General features: G+C 37.7%; 1 long non-coding RNA gene across 1 annotated transcript in view; it reads right to left on the bottom strand.

The window, feature by feature from the left end:
• LOC135329218 (uncharacterized) overlaps nt 1-18,646 on the bottom strand; it is a 160,632-nt gene that overhangs the window by 80,117 nt on the left and 61,869 nt on the right. The window contains exon 4 of the long non-coding RNA XR_010390587.1: nt 7,067-7,237. This is a non-coding gene — a long non-coding RNA (uncharacterized LOC135329218). The remainder of the gene's footprint in view (nt 1-7,066; nt 7,238-18,646) is intronic.

Consider the following 18,646-nt stretch of genomic DNA (forward strand, 5'->3'; position numbering starts at 1 on the left):
ATATAAGCAATCACCCCAGAGAGTCAGGAAAATTCCCAAAACCCTTTCATAGCCTGAAAATCAGGCAAAAAAAAAAAAAAAAAATCAGTAAAGAAAATCAGACAGCCTGCTTTCTCTCATACCAGATCACTTCACTCATTTTTCAAATCTAGATGACCTCTACCAAATATTGCATTGCTCTCAGTTCTGAAGCAATTTGCTTCACCATCTAAATCACCAGATGTATGGAAGAGTAAAAGAAAAAGTTATATCAGAAACAAAAACTGATTAGCTATCCCATGCAAGTATGAAATTATAAGTTCAGACCTGTAAATTTTAAGTGTGGCATGTGATCCAGGAAACCAGTTAGACATAAAATTCAAACTTGGGAAAAAGTGTATTGTACTTTTGTAGAGCTACTCATATGCATAAAATAATGAATGTTTGGTGAAACTAGGTCAGAAAGCTCAGAAGCTTGCAGGGTCAAGTACAAGTGAAGAAAACAAGAAATGGGGAACTAAGGGAGGGGTGGGATTCTGCTTCTCTCTAATGTTCATAACATTTATTATTTCAGAATATCCAGTCTCTAGACTGCTCAATTAATTCTATAGACAGATTATATTTTTTTCTATTCAAATTTCTACACTTTTTCTTGAGCTACAAAGGAAGAATGAACATTGTCCAAGCATGCAGGGATGGTGTTAGGAAAGTGAAAGCTCAACAGAAGCTGAGACTTACAAGAGCAAGAGCAAAAAGAAAAGCTGCAATAGCTACAACAGTAGCAAAAACCTGACCTCAAAGCTTACCACACTTTGAGTTGGAGGCTGGACTGTGGTTCCTCCTGGCCTGAATTATCCTATGATCTTAATAGTACTTTTAATATTAAATATTGCATTAGCTATTCATATTAGTTTGAATTACACATGAAAAACACGTGGTGTATATTAATGAAATGAGAAAGGTGTGCATGAATCAGAAATAAGTTTTGTGGGAATACTCAAAATTAGGAGAGCAAAATTGGCTTTTCATAAATATTCTCTAATATTTGTTTAAACTTCACCATAGCTACAAACTTTCCAGTCATTTGTATTCTATGAATACCCCACTGAATGAATTAATGCAATATTCATTAGCCATTTTTACATGTAATCACACAGTGATAATTACAAACACACAAAACCCTTGAGGTCTGCTGTGAGGTCTCATAAATTGGTGCAAATTTAAACTGCGTTCCAGAAGGTTTAAGGCTTCTACACGTGATCCAATAAGATACATCAAAAGGCATTTTGATATATAGGGTAAAATTCTGGCCTGTTGAATTCTGTGGTAAAAATCCTATTAACATCAATGCACCTGCATTTCATTCCAGCTCAGCTGCCAGCCAGATATAGACCATGAAAAACATCATTTTCATGGAAAGCAGCTAACTTTAAGCAACATATAGGGCAGAGGGGGAGGGAAGAAAAAAAAAAATCAAACTGTTAGCTCTCTGCACGCACCTCTTCTCTTAACCTGTCTTGCATATCTTTCCCTGGAAATAACTTGTACTTTCTCACCCACCACATCAGTTTCATAGAATGGAAACTATTTATTGGGTAAAACTAATTAATTTCTCTGTTTTCTTCCATTTTAATGTTTTTTAAGCCATGTAGAAAGTTAGATTTTATATTTATATTAAATGTCTTGATGATCATCTGCTGAAAAAAAATGTTTTTGCATGAAAAATTTCAAAATATGCTTGGTAACTTGCAAACCCTTTCAAAAAAAAAAAAAAATACACCAACTAGCTACAGAGTTAGAAAAGCCAGCACCTACAGGCAGAAACAGTAAAGAAAAGTAAGTATTAATATAGCATCAGAGCCAGTCAGCTGTTTGAAATGAAAATTCCTGTTATTATCTCCCAGCGTCTGCAAACCACACTAACACATGGATTACAGTGTCAGGCAATAGTTCCCTTTTGTTCTTTCTGAAGCATCCCACTGGATTTTTTTAAGCTTGCGAAAGAATTCCTCTGTTTCAAGGAGCTTAATTTAAAATTCCCTCTTAGCTCCCTCATAAAATTTATACACTTATTTCTACCAAAGAAAAAGACCACTCTTCACCAACTCTAAGGACAGGAGGTTTGATTCCTTAGGTGAAAACTTTTAGAAAACCCAAAGCCCATAATCATGTTCTCAAAAGCTCAGCTCCCAGCAGACATTAAGGTGACAAATTAGGTATTAATAAATTCAATATGTCAATTTTTTAGATGCCTAGTAAGAGGTGAGCTATTTATTTTATCTATATATAAAAAAAACATCACTGGTGTCTAATTTCCCAGGAATGCCCATGTGACACTTCAAATATGGGATGCTTGAATTAATCAGTGGTAGAGTAGTCTAAAGCTCACTCCATGCAAACAAGTTTTTATTACAAGTTCACATGCTGTTGGCTTTCTTTCGCAGAAAATCTGGGAGATAGCTACGGATTTCTGAAATAAACTCACGATAACCTGCTCAAAACACCAGCGGATGCAATCAGACTAGACCAGGTCAGCTCTGCACATAAATTCCAAAACCTTTCAGTTAGTACCATGAAGCACCAAGCTGTTACTTTGCTCAAGTCTTTGTTATTTTTGACCAGAAAGTAGGCAGTATCCTCCAAAGTCTTAATCTCTATCCCACCGAAGTCACCAGGTGTTTTTCTGCGGAAAGTGGTGCGCAGTATCAGGCAGAAAACAAACTCAGCAGTGTTCACGAGAAGGGGAACAGTGAATCCATCATCCTTGGCTGGCCTGAGCAACAGCAGTCTTTTTATTTGAACTGCAGGTTGTAGCTCAAAGACATAAAGGGAGTTTAAAAATAAAATGTATCAATAGCACATTCTCCTATTGCAAGTGCACAGCTTGCGTATATCTCCTAAGCACAGATTTTCAATATCTGGCACTCCTCTGACAGTGGCTTTGTTTTGTTTCCAGTACATTCTGAGGCTCTCAAATGGGAAATGAAAAACTTATGGCCTACTGTTAATAGATATATCAATTGCTTTCAGTCTGGATTCAGGTCCATTCTCTAAATGCTATTAAATACATTCCAGAACCTCATCGGATTCTGCTCCGCTTGCCAGTATTTACCTAACTGCCAAGAGCCTTCAAATGGTGCATCCTCTCTTTTGGCTCTAACTGATGAATTCCCTAACATTTCCAACTCCGATTGTCCATGGGTAAAAATACAGTTCCAAGCTTCCTGACAGCACCACTACCCCACGCAGTCTAGCTACGTCCATCATTTAGTGCTGGCATTCCCTTCAGGTTATAAAAATTCCAAAAAAAAGTCAAAAAAAGTCAGTAGTGCCTGAGTTGTTCTGCAAAAGACTTTTAGCTCAGATTTCACTCAAATTTTCAGTGTTACCACCTTCCTCAATACCGTGGAGTACAGATACTACAATAAACAGAGTTCCACTTCACAATAAAAACCTAACTTCTAGTCTACTCTCCATTTGGGAATTGTGAAAATCCTTATAGAAATAACTGGCCTTGGCAATTTTGGAGCTGACCTGCCTAACAGTTGCTGGAATCCTGGAAGCTGCAAACTGCAAGAACCAGCAGTTGAACATTAAAGAGTATCTTTGCTCTACTAAAATCTTTAACAATTATTTTATCAGTAGCACTAAGACTGTTATCAGGGCCACTGACGCTTGCCAGAGATCTCAGGTGTAAATTCCTTGTGAGCTTTAACATGCTTGGCAAAGGCATGTCTCCTGGAAGCCATCAAAAGTGGGGAGAAAAAACAGATACACAGTCTAATATACCAGATCCTCTCAAGCAACAAAGTCCAAAGACACAGAAGACGAAAAATAATCTTTTGCATCTGTATTTCAGGACAGATCGAATGCTGAGCTCTTTTCTGCCTCATCTTGCTCAAAGCAAGAGACCAAAAAGTACAGATATTACTGAGGATCTTTCTTTATTGAGACTTATGGTTTGGGTCCAAATATGACTTCCATTTAAGTAGAGCAGTGCCTTATAGAGGAAAAAGTACTAGCAGTATTGCTGGGAATAACAAAAAATAGAAAGAGCAGAACCCTAAATAATTTAGATCTTGGGTCAGAATGTAGTATTTACATGCATTTCTATGCACCCAAGTATAGCCTTCTTTATACAATATTCTTTAAAAAAACATATTGTAAGGAAAAGGACAGAAGAACTGTTTGTAAAAATTTCCCACTGCATATTTGTCCTTCTTCTTTGAAAAAGTTGCTGATGAATGACTGATGCATGATTGTTGATTCAAGTTGAACAAGGAATTGCCTGAGCCAAGAGCAACGTGAAACAAACCTACCAGACGGGAACTCTAATCACCGTGTTGCTGACGCTAATACCAAACAAAGCGTGCAAGCAGATAGACACCTTATTTAAACACGTTAACCCCTTCATTTTTAGGGGAAAATGTGTGTTTTCACAAGGCTGTATTCAGCTCTCTGCAAATTAAGGATAAAATGCCTGTGCCAGCTTTTAAACACGTTGAATTGGGAAACTAAACTAAATAGAAGAGGAGCTGCAGCCTGCCTGCCATACTTTCTCAGACACAATTTAATCTAGTTCAAAAGAAAAATACTGGCAAAGAACACAGCAATACTTTCCTACATAATCTTCTTATGGCTGGAAGTGCTTGTTTTCTGCAGCTTCCTCTGTGCCAACCAGAGTCTAGTAAGTGGCAAAATACTTCCAGAAAGGCACAAGGGTTTGAAACCTGCATACTAGTTCTCTAACACTTCAGCAAGATGTGAAGGGAAGGTAGAAGGTCCTAGGCTCTGAAGTAAGGCAGACACACACAAACTAGATAAGCTTTAAAATCCCTTGATCCTGTTATGAGAAAATTGTAACCACATGGTAACATCTATGCAAAAGGTGAAGCTACTGAGAGCAATAAAATTTCAGCACTCTAAGCTGAGTGCTTAAAAATATTTAATTGCTGTTCACAAGGACTGAAATTTCAACTTCTTACTGTGGCTTACTGCAGAAGGAATACCTCCTGCATCAGGTAAACCTACAAACTCTTCAATGACTGCTCAGGAAGAGCAGCAAATGCTTCATAGCAAGAATGTGTTAAATCTGTTAAAACTCTGGTGTATTTTTCAGGACCTTGTATGCAGTCACACAAACAACTTAATTCCTAAGTCATCACTAATATTTACCCTTGCAGGAGAGTTATGGAAACTTCTGCAGTTGACCCCTGACATTAAGCCAATTCAAAAGCATTTTTCCAAGTGGGATGAATTATTTTTCTTTGAGAAGAAATTTTCAGACTTTTTATTAAAATGCATTATTTAAATACGTATACTCATTCTTTTGTTGATACAGTAGTTCTGGGCTCTGAATTTAAAGTACTATTTCCTACCAGAATCTACCAAATGAAAGCAGAATTAAATGAATATTCAATTCCTGTGCTACATCATTTTTCAACCTAAGCCCATGGCTTCCTACCACTTTTACCATTCTTTCATTAAGCAGCAGCTAAAAACTGTAGAGACTAGAGAGAGGTGCAGAGCTATAGGAAAAAAAACAGAATTCAAAATATCCTCTCCTAAGCAAACATCCTTTGAAGACAGAGTGTAAGATCATCTTGTTTATGTGAAGTAACGTGGAAAGAAACTTCTACTAGGGATTCTTTTTTCAAAATAAGAGCAATACAAAAAAGACGCAGACACTGAATGTCACATTGATGACTCTGTGATAGAATTACCGTGACTCGAGGGTGTACTTTGGGAACAAAGATTCAATTTCACCAACACCTTTACATTATATTTTCCTCATTTATGAAAAACATGTCATGCAGTCCAAAGGGGTAATAAAGTTACGTATAGCTAGCTAATCAGCAGTTTCGGCATGCTCTTTTGCAAAAGATTAGTAGTGAACAGGCTCTGTAACATGCTGCTCTTTTCTTTGTGGCAACATGAAGAAAAGTCTATGCAGACTATAAAAAAATTAGTCCGATTTATGACCAGACACAAAAATTGCGAGAATGCATATATAGTAAAGGTGAATTTACACTCACATTTTAATCTCTTTCTGTTGGAAGGGTCAGATTTCTTGCACTCCTGAGCCACACACAAGAAAAAATAATAAACATGTATCCCACTTACCAAGCTGCTTCAATTTTTCTCTACTATCCCTTCCTCTACAATGAGGAATGAAAATTATTTTCAATTACATAATGGCTCAGAGACTCAGAAACACACTTAACCTGTGCAGTTAGGAAGCCACGCAACACCTGAAGGCACCTAAGATCCCATGTTCCTCAGCCCAACACTGGGGTTTTAAACCATAACAGAGCAGTAAAAGCTCTACATTTCCTAGTGGAAGTCAAGACAGGGTAAAGCCATAATTTCATCCAGCTTGCATTCTTCAGAATAGTATCATTTTCTTTTTAACCCCTTCAGAATGTGAATCTAGTGATCCCAAAGGATGGAAAGGGAGGAAAATAAAGAAAAGGCTAAGAGCAGAAACAGAGACAAAAGATGAGATGAACACTTAACAAGACAAGGATTGACTGTCTGGAGAACAATACAGCGAGGACAGTCATGGTAGCAGATTAAATAAAAAAGGTACAAGCCTTGATTTAATAAGGAATCATGCTTTCATGTTCATATGGTATGACTGCATCTATCCAACCAGTAGAATCTCAGCTATTCATTTTTTATTTTTCCCCCCCTGTATTTTGATCTCAGCATAGTTCCAACTTGTCAGGTATATACTGGGTAAAACAATTATTTGTGAACAGATTCAATTCAATTTCACGCTACAGAATTTCACACTTACTTGATTCTAATCTCAGCAAAATAAAACAATAAGTATCAGTCTAGACAAGAATTCTTAAGTCTGATCCTAGAGTGGCAATTCTGGAGATTATTCTAATGATTTATCCAGCTCCAGCATCTTTAACTGAATGACCAAGCAATTACTTGTAGCTTGTGGACAGGTCACTAGATTCAGGAGGCCTGGATTCAATTCCCATCTGCATGTTGATCTGATCAGTCCTTTTCCCTTAGGCCAAGGAAGAGGCACTGCTCCTCTAGCAGGGTACTCTCCTGAGTTTTCCAGTCTTACCTCCAGGATCCTGATTCTTTTTGCTGTGAGGTATGTGGGTGCTGTATATCTGAGAGACTCTCTCCAGCACCAGCAGCAGGTCACCACACAAAAAAGAGATCAAGGAGCTGCCAATTCCTGCTCCTTAGAGAAGGCTTCATGGATTCACAGGTCAGCCCAGAAAGATGATCACTAGAGAGGAAAGGAGGAAAGAAACCCTTGACTAAGTAAAGCAGATGGAAAAAGACAATCTTTAACATATACTAACAAAGTTTTACAGGACACATCAGCAAGCAAATACTTCGATCAAGTTAGCTCAGGTATACTGGCTTGTACTGACTTTTTTGTTTAACTTCTATTTTTCTTCCTCTCCCATTAGCCCTTCATGTTTCAAATTATCAAGAACTCTTTTTGTTCACATATACAAAATACCTTGAGAAAACTGGGAAAAAAAATCTGCGGTACACCCCTCTCCTCCAAACCATTGCTACCCCAAATGTATTGCTAGTAAGATTCTCTTAACTAAGAGGCTGCTACATCACATCTAGGATCCTATCTGCAGGACTGACAAACATGTAGTACTTTAACAGAAAACACTCTCACCTTGAGCTAGAAATTGTGGAGGGGAGGAGGAGAAGTGATAAATTTGTTTAACCATTAAATAAGATTAAAAGCTTCTTCCAATATGAATGAATGCAATTGAAAGGATATGCAAGACTGCATAACAACAAGTCCCCCAGAGCAGAAGTCAGGGACACATTTTCATTTTATGGAAAAAAGAGTGAGGAGTGGATGAAGACAGAAGATCTGTCAATGAAGAAAGGGATCTCAAGCAGCTGCCAACCTGTGCATGAGAAGAGAAGACTTAGATTTCTGGCCAGTTCTCTTCTCTCATTCCCAAACTGAAATTAGTTTCCCCCAAGTGTACTGAAGTAACAGAATGCTCCTCAGCTGCCTCACTGTCTCCACAGCTGAGTTATCTTAAGTGAGAAAGCATTTTTGTGTCATGTGCTCAGAACCTGTGTTTTAATTTCCTTTGTCATAACTGTTTTCATTGTCATAAGCAAAAGTTTAGACTTTTTAGTTTTACTGCAGTGAGCTTACATACTATTTTTTGTCCTTCAGTTTGTTTATATCAAAGGCAAACCTGGAGAAAGAAGACAAACCCAGGACTACATTTGTTTGTGTAACAGCAAGTAGGCCAGGTAGGGCTGGTGCACAGACAATCCCTCAAGATGTGCAGCCTACCATGGAAATGCAGGCTTTGGGGAGGATCACCTGCCAAGCTTCAGCGATTGCTTTGAAGGCTGATACTGCCAGCTACTGAGTGCCAGAAAGGAGCTTCCTGGTAATGAACTTCTGGAAAAGGGAAGGTGACAGAAAGACAGGTCACAACTTTAAGAAGCCCTCAACCCCAATCCCAGGGCATCTCATCAGGAGTGTGAGTCTGGGTGGAGCAGACAACTGCCTTCTCCCAGGTAATCAGCACTCTAGGAGTTCACAAGTTTGCCACAGCTGTTATATTGATGTGGGAGGCAAATTGCAACCTGCCCAAGCTGGCTTTATTGCAACTCATTGGCAAGTCTTTGGAGAAATGATATTAATCCTAAGAAAATTAGAAACAAGCTGCCACATGTAATGGTAATATATTAGCCAAGAGTAAAGGGAATGAATGACTTCATTTTGCTAGCTTGAGAGTTACTGAAACCAGTTCTTAAGATCAAGTTCTGCAATTTTTACTCTGACCAAATTAATGATAAAATTAATTTATGGCTCATCATATGCAGAGACCTGCCATTCATATTAGGCAACATTTTGGCCCAAATGATAAAGTATATACTGAATTATTGATGCTTTCCTTTTCTGTTCCTCTTCTCACTACCTCCTCCAGCAGTCATATTTATGCTATTGGGAAAAAAAAAGGCAAAGTTTTTTCATGCTGTGCTGTAGATCCATTAAGCAGGTCACAGAGCATGTAATCAAGGAAAACACAAAAAAACAGACTGAAAGAATTCACACAGCAGCAAGTTGTTCTGCTAGCAAATTTCCACAGCCTGCTCAGTGTAGCCAATGAAATAATAATGACTGTGATTGCCATCATAACACACTCCTGCTCACTAGTAATCTGTACAAAACCTGCACTCAGCATACAGCTTTATGCACTCAGCACATAATTCCTGGTTTTGAAGGACTTGATTTCAGCTACTTCTGAATTCTGTATCCAAAGATTATGCCTGGCCCAATATGTGCAGGATACAGCAATACTGGCAGAAGAGACTGTTCTTCATCCTTAAATGAACAAAAGCAGGTGGCCTGTTCAGCTGTTTCTAACACTCAAAGAGGGAAAATTATTTATTCAGACCTTAGACTCCTTTCATAGTCAATGAGGAAAGGTGACTGAAATGGACACAGTCTTCAAAAGTAGGCTTGCGGGAGGGGACAGAGAACAACAGCTATGCAATCAGCAGTAGAACATATTCTGACATAACATGGCCTATTCTGTCTAAATAGCTCTAGGATTCTAGTTCTCTCAATGCTAACAAAGGCTTCTTAAGATAGAGAAAGAAATATGCTTAAGTGTTTGGAAACCTGTTGTGGGAGCAAGCCAAACTGTTCTATTTCTGAAACCATCTTAGAACACAAAAGTCCCTCAGGGACCCGATTGAGGAATTGTTATATAAGTACACTAATTGTTGTTCCTAGGAAGTTCCACTGCTTGATGGCTGCCGAGTAGCCTGCGTGGAATGGCCACATAATGTCAAACCACTTGCTGGAAAAGCAGCGTCTATGTGAAAATAAAAATCCCAGTCCCTTCTCACTGTCTCCCTTGAGTTTCATCATTCCCACAACTATAATTAACCCAGTAAACTGATTAGAACATTGTTATTCCCTGCTACACAGTTGACTGTTGTAGTGCAGATGGGATCCTATTATTTCCTTTGTACACTAAAATGTTTAAACATACTGTAAACAGCCCAGGTGACATCTGTATTCAACTGGGTTAAAATTACAATATCAGCTTAAATAGTAGCACATTGATGAAGACAAGGCTAAATTAAGGCCTCTCAGTTAGAGAAGGTCTACAAAGCCAAGGTCAATATACATGGGGAAAAAAGTATGAAGAAGTGACACACACAGAGATAGATGTGCTTATTCTGTGCCATGTCAGAGGATGTTAGTGCAATCTCTACCTATGCCCAATGGCATCTACAGTTTTTATGGAGAAAAAGATAGGGTAATTTTTCATAATATGACAATTGAAATTATTTCAGTTAATTACTGTTATCTTAAGGCTTGTGCATTACAAAGCAGCTATATAACATTAAATTCTAATAAAAACATTGGTTTAGTTTAAATTTTCTGTTGCCTATATACCTATTCATATGACTCCTGCAGGGTTGCTGCAAAGAGCCAGACAATCCCCAAAGATTCAGTGGTGCTCTGTACCAGGTAGTGGCTCTGTGAGATAGGTTAATCTTAATCAAGACATATGAGGAAAATGATTTAATACTAATTTTGACTTGTGGAAACAAATAAAAGAATGATTATTTAAGTTCTGGATACTTAGGAATTACTGAAAACAAAGCATGCCTGTAAAACACTAGGACAGCATTTTGCAGTCACCAGAGAGGAAAAAAGTATAACAAACACACACACACACACACACACACACGCACACACTTCGCTTTTCCTATACAAAAGATATCAGATCCTGACAACCAGCTCCAGATACTTCTAAAGCTGTCCAAAGAGGCAAGCGGCCCAGTATGTTTTATCTATAGCTAAGCTTTTGCATGATCTCATATCACAGCCTAGAGTGCTATTTCTGTCTTCCAAAATGGAAGTAGCAGCATGGCAATATTTACAGAGTCTAACCTTAATCCAGGGAGGTTAACATCCATAGGTTTTCTATATATTCAATGGACAGAGACAGACTGTTCTTGAGTGCAGATAAGGGCAGGATTCAGATTATGTGTTTTGGAAGAAGCCTGTCTGCCATCATCATCAGTGGAGAGCACAGGGAAACTAGTCTCCCTGGGGTAAAATCAGCCTGTGCAAAATCCTTCCTCTTCCCCACAGCACCTACCCTCTCCTTCAAATTTACCTGATATCTCTGCTTATGTCCAGACCATGGGGAAAAAAGCAGTTTATTAGGGTTTTTTTCAATAACACTTACTTGTGGGCGCATGGTATTTTGTGTATGTTCACATCAGCTTTTTGAAAACGTTACTTCAGGAAAGTGTAAATACAGTGTCCTTATTCAGGCTAGTTGACTGCAGGGAGACAGTGGCATATATTCAGTTAATGTGGGGGGTTTGAAGAGGCCTGGTTCAGCAGCAAGCTCTTCAGCACTGGTGTGAAGAAGCAGCATCATAATAACATGAAAGAATCCTCTTTTTGGCCATGCTTACTGCCCTCTTTTTGCAACCTTTGAGCAGATAGTTAAGTATTTTCCAGACCAACTTAAATTTTTCTAGGTCAGAAAAGAAGACAGGCAAGAACCAGAAGGAACTGAAGTTCTGAAAGCTAAAGCACCTTCACTCTTTAAACCTCTTAAAGAAAATTGTACAAAATTACTTCTATTAATTCAGGGAGCAGCAAATATGCAGCCCTTGCTGACCTTAAATAACAGCTGGTATTTATTTACACTGGAGAACTTCTATACTCTTTCTGTACCAATTCAATCTGACATGTTAATTTTCCCTAAAATTAACAATTACTTACAAAATTTATACAATTTACTAAATTACTTATTCCTAGTTTTTCCCACTAGAATCACTTACTTGAGTAGCGCTACTTTCACTCACCATGCTTATGGTATGGTTATGGGAATCACAGCCTGCCCTTAGCACGCTGATCTGCTGTCTCCTCTTTGACTGGATATTTTATAGATCACAAACACTTTTCTACTTTCCTCCCCTATCATGCTCTTTATCAGACTATGTAAACTACATACACTTAAAAAACTGTTTTAATATACAATAGGTTTTTTTGCACAGACCCTACCCTGAACCATTTTTATTTTGGCCGCTTTAATAAGTTTGGATCTATTAAAAAAAAGAAAAAGCTTTATTTTCACATAAATTTGTTTCTGCAAACAGATTGCTCGTATTGTTTATATACAAACATTTGTCTGTAAAAACAAATTTATATCCTTTATATCCTTATAGTTTCCATTGGCAGTAGTAGAGTTATTTCCTATTTCCACCAGAATAAGAGAAAAAAAGATGAGGCCCAGTGGATTTTTCAGATAGTTTCTTTGTGCCACTTCACTGTTTTCCTAGTTAATTTTAAATTACTATTAGATACTTAATATTTCAAGTCTACCTCAACTGTAGTTGCTACAATATGTAATTTGAGGAACTTACCAAAACTAGGGCAACATTTAAATAAATACGTCCTGCAGGTACAGATCTTCCATGGCAAAACATTTCACCTTTTTGTGTGTGCAAAGGCATTTACTGCCATGCAGAATAAATTATTAGACAGAATAAATTGACTCTGCTTAAACAAAAGAGCATTGCACAGAGAGCTGTATTTTTCATATATAGTTTCAAAATTTCCCAGTTTCAAGTAATGGCTGCACTGTCACTTTTTTTTAATCACATGAACAAAACTATTACACATCTAATAAAACAATGTCTTGTAGGACATTTTCTTGAATCCCAAAAGTAAAACAATTCTCAAAGTTAAAAACTTTTCTAAATTGCTAGAGACATCACTGAGCTTTGGGTAACAACAAAGAATAAATTGCTGCGGTTAGATTAAATTTTTAATAATCAAGATGTGTTCCTTTGGAAATTAAGTCACTACATTTTAGGAGATCCTTATTTTCACCTATATCCCTCCTTCTCCTCAAAAAGTTTCATAAAATACTTAGTCAAAATCGCCCCCAACTTACCTAGATCTTCTGAAGAAATAAGAGTATGTCTCCTATTGAACATCTTATGTCATTGTCACAGCTCTCTCGAAATTTTGGGGGCTGCTGGTTGTCAGAGCCATTCAGTAGTTTCATCAGTGACCACGATGACAAAAGGTAAAGATTGTTGTTTCTGTGTTGGTCCACAGGTACAAGTGAAGCAAGATTTCTCAGGAGAAACAGTATCTTTCAGTAGGCCAACTGATACAACAGAGGAAAAAAGAACAACTGTTGGAGCACACTTTCTCAGAGCTAAAAAATTGTGTGTGTTTGTTAATAACATTTGGGGGCTAAAGAAGGGCTTAAGTGTCAGAAATCATCTCTACTGCTTTCCTGGTTACGTCAGTTGGTCTAAGAAAAGATATTGTGTCTCCTGAAAACCTTGTCTCATTGGACGATTAAATACTTACTACATATATTAAATTAAATGTAATTGAGACCAAGCTGAGAGAGGCAAGTTGGAGTTACTCCCAAAACTATTTGGAGAACAGCAGAATTTAGCTTCAAGGAATAAGACTCTAACAACATCACAAAGGTTGCAGCATGTGTGACAGATACTATTAAGCACTAGCATACACTGAACTGACTCAGTTCCCTGTCAGAATACGCCAGGCTGGCACACTGCCGCAGTCAGTGGAGCTAAACCAAGTTAATGTTTATAATCTAATCCGCGTGAGCACCAATAAGCAGAATTCATAAACACTGTTCCAGCTCTACAGACTTCCACAAAATAAATTACCTATGTCGCATCATTTTTTCCAACTTAAGGCATTTAAAGTGCACAAAAACAATTAAAGGTGTAAAAAAAATAAAGTAAAGAAGTAGAAAAGGTCAAAGTGCTGTAAAAACAAATAGGTAGGAATAACCCAAACTCTAAAGCAAGTAATCTAAGTTACGGCCTCTGTTTTGCTGAGAAAGCCAATTTTTAATGGACTTCTCTAACATAGTTTCTTTTCATTTAAACTCTGAACTGCATCTTTTCAAAAAACATTTTTCCTACTGCTGCTCTTAAAGTGTCCTCTCCCCTCAAGCCATTTCTGAAAGTAGTTTCAAGAGGAAACTGAATGATTGGAGACTGATTGGTCTCAAGAGAGTGAAAGGGTTGTGTCAATCTTTGCCAGAACGGGGGGGGGGGGGGGGGGGGGGGGGGGGAAGGTCTTCTCTAAGTAACTGTAAAACCTGCTGAGTAGGATGACCTTCCTTTTATACTGCATAATGTTCTGGGTATGGACAAGCTTTTCCAAACAGAGATAGCTATTCATCTGCTTAGCCTCAAGAATGTGTTAAAATTCCCCCCATTATCAGTTTCCTTGCTCTTGCAGCTACAGTCTGACCCGAGAGCATCACCAAATCCAGATAAAACAAGCAATTGCTCCAAGCACTTCACAGTGGTTTGAATGAGACCCATACTTTTTCCAAACAGCTGTAAATCAGCTAGGGCACATATTGTGGGGCTGGCTAAAAGCAGATCCTAAAAAAAAAAAAAAAAAAAAAAAAAAAAAAAAAAAAAAAAAGCATGGATTTAAAAATGTTTGGGTGCATTTCAATGCATTCTTTGAAAAGAACAGAAAATGTCTGCTTTGGCAGCCCTGTGTCAGAAGCGTTATGTGCCGTGCCCTTGCTTTTGGGGTCCCAGAGGAAGAAGGTAACACAGAGCCTCTAACAGCCTCACAGAAGTGCCTCATGCTCCCCAGAATTAGAAAGTAACAACAGGAGCACAGAGCGGATTTCCTACCTGACAAACCCCATACAGCAGGTTTAAATTTGAGCTATCTCTTTCTAGTACAGCTACGCTGCCTTAGGAAAGTGGGTGTTGACACAGCCAAGCTGTCTTTGATCTGGGTCAGTTCTCCACAGCAGTGGAGACAAAACTGTGGCACGAGCTTCAGCACAGACTCATTACCGAAATACCCAGCCAGCTTTTACTGATCGCCGTGCTGTTATTCAGCTGCTTTAGATGGGCCAATGCGGACTGCAGCCATGGTTTCTGCTGCACCATAGCTCTGCTCAAGACAGACGTTACTAAATTTCTTTCTCGTACTTGGAATATCTTGCCTGAAGTCCCTGAGACAGGTGAAGAGGCAAAAGAAACAGAAGCAATACAGAGGTTACACCTTTCCGTCATCCCCCATTCATCCCTCTTTCCTGACTTTCTTTTCTGAATTCTAGAAATTCACTAAAGTGGACAGCTCTTGCACAGTGCTAGACTCAGACTTATCTCTTACTGGCCAGGGGATCCTGACCTTCTTTTCTGGGTATCCTCTAAGGTGAAAGTCATTAAAACCATCTAATTGCAGTTTACTGTTATTGCAGCTGTCTCAGTTCTGAGGAATAAGGAAAGATGCTGCACCCAGTTTTCAGCTTTAGCTTCTAAATGAAATTCAACCAAAGAAAGCAGTTTCAGCCATCAAGCTTTCCGATCTGCAGTCCTACATGAACAGACTCGAATAGTACAATTTTCAGAGGAGATGAAGATGACTTAGATACACTCTTTTCTTTTCTTTCTTTGAGATCTTTCCATTGATTTTGTACTGTCCTTAGTAATCATGAGTTGGACATGCTGGACAAAGGTTGCAAGCTAGAATATTTCAGGTACAGGACACTGTTGCATGGCAACACTCAAATGACTCCTAATCACCTTTGCAAAAAGCAGCCCTCTCCATTCCTGTTAAGCATTCCCTGGAGAGAATCAGCACATGTGCTTTCAATTAGGAGTTCCATGAATCAAAAAAGACCACTTAAGTCAACTATTCCAGGCTAAAAAAAACTGTCTGAGACAATGGGGAGGAGCAGGGACAGAATAAAAAGGCTCTCTTCTTCAAGTCAGCCTATCAAATATTTGGTACAAATTGTATGTTTTTGGCAGAAAAGCAAAATACATTCCATGACCTGTGAATACTGTAAACTTCAGTTATCAGTTCCACTAATAATACACTTTCTTTACAGAAAAAAAAAAAAGCTCAATAAGTGTTGTTCAAGTCAATCCTAGAATGTTACAGTTCACAAATTCCTCTGCCCTTAAAGAGTTCTGGTTGTACCTCTTCAAGCTAATACCTTATCCAAATTATGGTTTTGGGACCCACCTTTGTTCTGCTCATTGGCTAAAAAAAACACATATGACCCCCTAATAAATACTAAAATTTTATTTTATAGATTTTTCTTGATCCTGGTACATTTCTCAGTATACCCACGTTTCTTTTCCTAAGTAGGACCACTTAGAGTGCAAGGCCATGTATTCTTCTGATACTCTGACACTTCTACACATATCAGAGCTCCTATTTATAATGACCCATCTATCACGAGTATCCTCTGTAACTAGATTGGTTAAAATTCACAGAGCAGAAATCTTCCAGGGTAGCTGAAGGAGATACTTGTAGAACAAAGTGTTCTTTAAACATTTAAAACTGCTGTTCAGCCTGCTTATTCATTTTAATACGCTAAAAGTATCTTAGCCAGTACCATCTTAAGGACAATCTTATCAGCTTGACTGTCCAGTAAGGAGTACAACCTGGGACATGACTCAAGCACAGAGAATTATAAAAGCCTCAGGTATATGTTTATGCATCTGTACATGTGCCTATACACAGGGAATGATAAATTTCCATTACACCCATGCTAAATAAATCTTTTTTCATTTCAGAAGGATGCATCTTCATAAAAGTGCAGCACATCAGTTAATGGATCTTATGAATCTTTGGTAAGAATATAAAAAACATAATGATGCATCATAGACTTAACTATGATATAAATCATAATTCACATTACTCCAGCCTGTGATTTCCAGGGATTTATTTGCAGCAATATTTTTAAAGATGTTTGCTGTTGAACAAGAGATTTGCTTTCATGAAAGCCGCTTCAAGAGTGCCACGTGAAATAAGTTGTCCACCACTGAAATCACCCCTTGAAGTCTAGAATTCTAAGCTATCACAAATTGAAGTAGAAGGCTGCTTTAATTTCCTTCCTTATATTCAGCTGTCTTGCCACTTGTTTAATGCAGAGACATAGGAGGAAGATTAGGTAAATAGATTCAATTTGCTATGTGTCAGTCACTATTACAGAAGGTAATATGTGTTATTTGTGATCATAAATAGAAAATAGCACATGTTAATTACAAAACTAAGTATCACAAATGACTACAAATCTGCTTTAACTAGCTATATCTCTCATTATTTCACAATGGCTTTAACCACCTTTACACTCATCTCACTGAACCAGAAAAACCTGATTAGGGGCACTAAGTGAATGGCATAACAGTTGCTGGAGCTGGCTGTATTCATTTCTTGGTGATTATCAAGTATTATCTACTGATGAGGTCTTCCTTGTCTCTCTTCTTCAGAATACCAGCTTCCCATACATCAGAAATATTCCATTGTTTTGATCTGAAATATAAATGAACTGGATCTTCACCGATGTAATTTTCCATGGTCTAAAGAATTTGATGGTTCTTTGCTGATTTCCCTTCTCTGAGAATTTATGTTTATGAATGATGCAATGGGAATGCCACTGATGGATACTTATTTGGGTTTAATTCTTGGATCTAATTACATGACATGACGTATTTGCCTTAGGATTATTTTTTAACATATTTTTACATTCTATTTTTTACAAGGCTTTAAATGTATAGTTTTGAACTGAACTTTTCTGTAGCAATATAATCACAGTTCCACCCTTTAAAAAAGAAACCCTTGAGTTACTGGGGTAAACAATTCAACTCCAAGAGACACAAAGATGTAGAAGTTAAATATTTGACATGAAAAACTGACCTTCACAGCCATATCATTTTTAATGAAAACAATCATTCAATCAAAATCTTTTTGCACAAATGCAGAGCAAACAGATGGAATGACAGTAGAACAGGTGCACTTACAGCTGCAAGATCTTGCACAGCTGATAGATGTGCCTGTACGTTGCATCAGTATTTGGAAAGGAATTCAAAGTAGTTAGATCATATCAGCATAAAAACTGGCAAATGCTCATTCCTTGTTCATTTATTTTTCACATGCATTCAATAACAAGTTGCAGAAAAACAGAGGTTTCTGATTTCTGTGTCACAAAACACTAGGGCAAGGCCCCAGGATAAGGGTGGGAAATATTCCTTAACAATGAAATGTTATCATACATAGCTATACAAAACATAGTTATGGAAGTAACTTAGGATTATTGTAGAAGTGTATAGATGCCTCAGAAAAGAATTGCCCTTCCACATCCTGTAACTACATTTCTCTTAGAGAGAACAATGGTATACTGAATGTGCATTTTATTAAAAAGAGTTTCCAGCTATCCCAATGCCTCTCCTCACATGAAAACCCAATTAAAATCATTTGGCTTCATTTTGCCCCTACTGATGTGTCTTAAGCACATGATTATTCATGTCTAATTTAAGTCATAAACAATAAAAATCCCATAAGACCCCACTCTGCTGAAACTATAAACCAAGCACTTACCTGGAATACATGACTAGTCCTATTACTTGCGTTTAAGTATTTGAAAAATTCCATGATCCTGACTCTGACATGAGAGTTCATGGCCTGACTCTTCGGAATTACTGTAATCCCATTGATTTCCATTATATTTTTTTTCTGACCTACAATTGTATAAACATCCAGAAATTGGAGATTTACTATACAAACCAGAGAATTAATAATTTAATTAGTTAGTGCTTGCATAGATAATTATGCAAT

Source organism: Dromaius novaehollandiae, chromosome 9, assembly GCF_036370855.1.
Source record: "Dromaius novaehollandiae isolate bDroNov1 chromosome 9, bDroNov1.hap1, whole genome shotgun sequence".
Taxonomy (NCBI): domain Eukaryota; kingdom Metazoa; phylum Chordata; class Aves; order Casuariiformes; family Dromaiidae; genus Dromaius; species Dromaius novaehollandiae.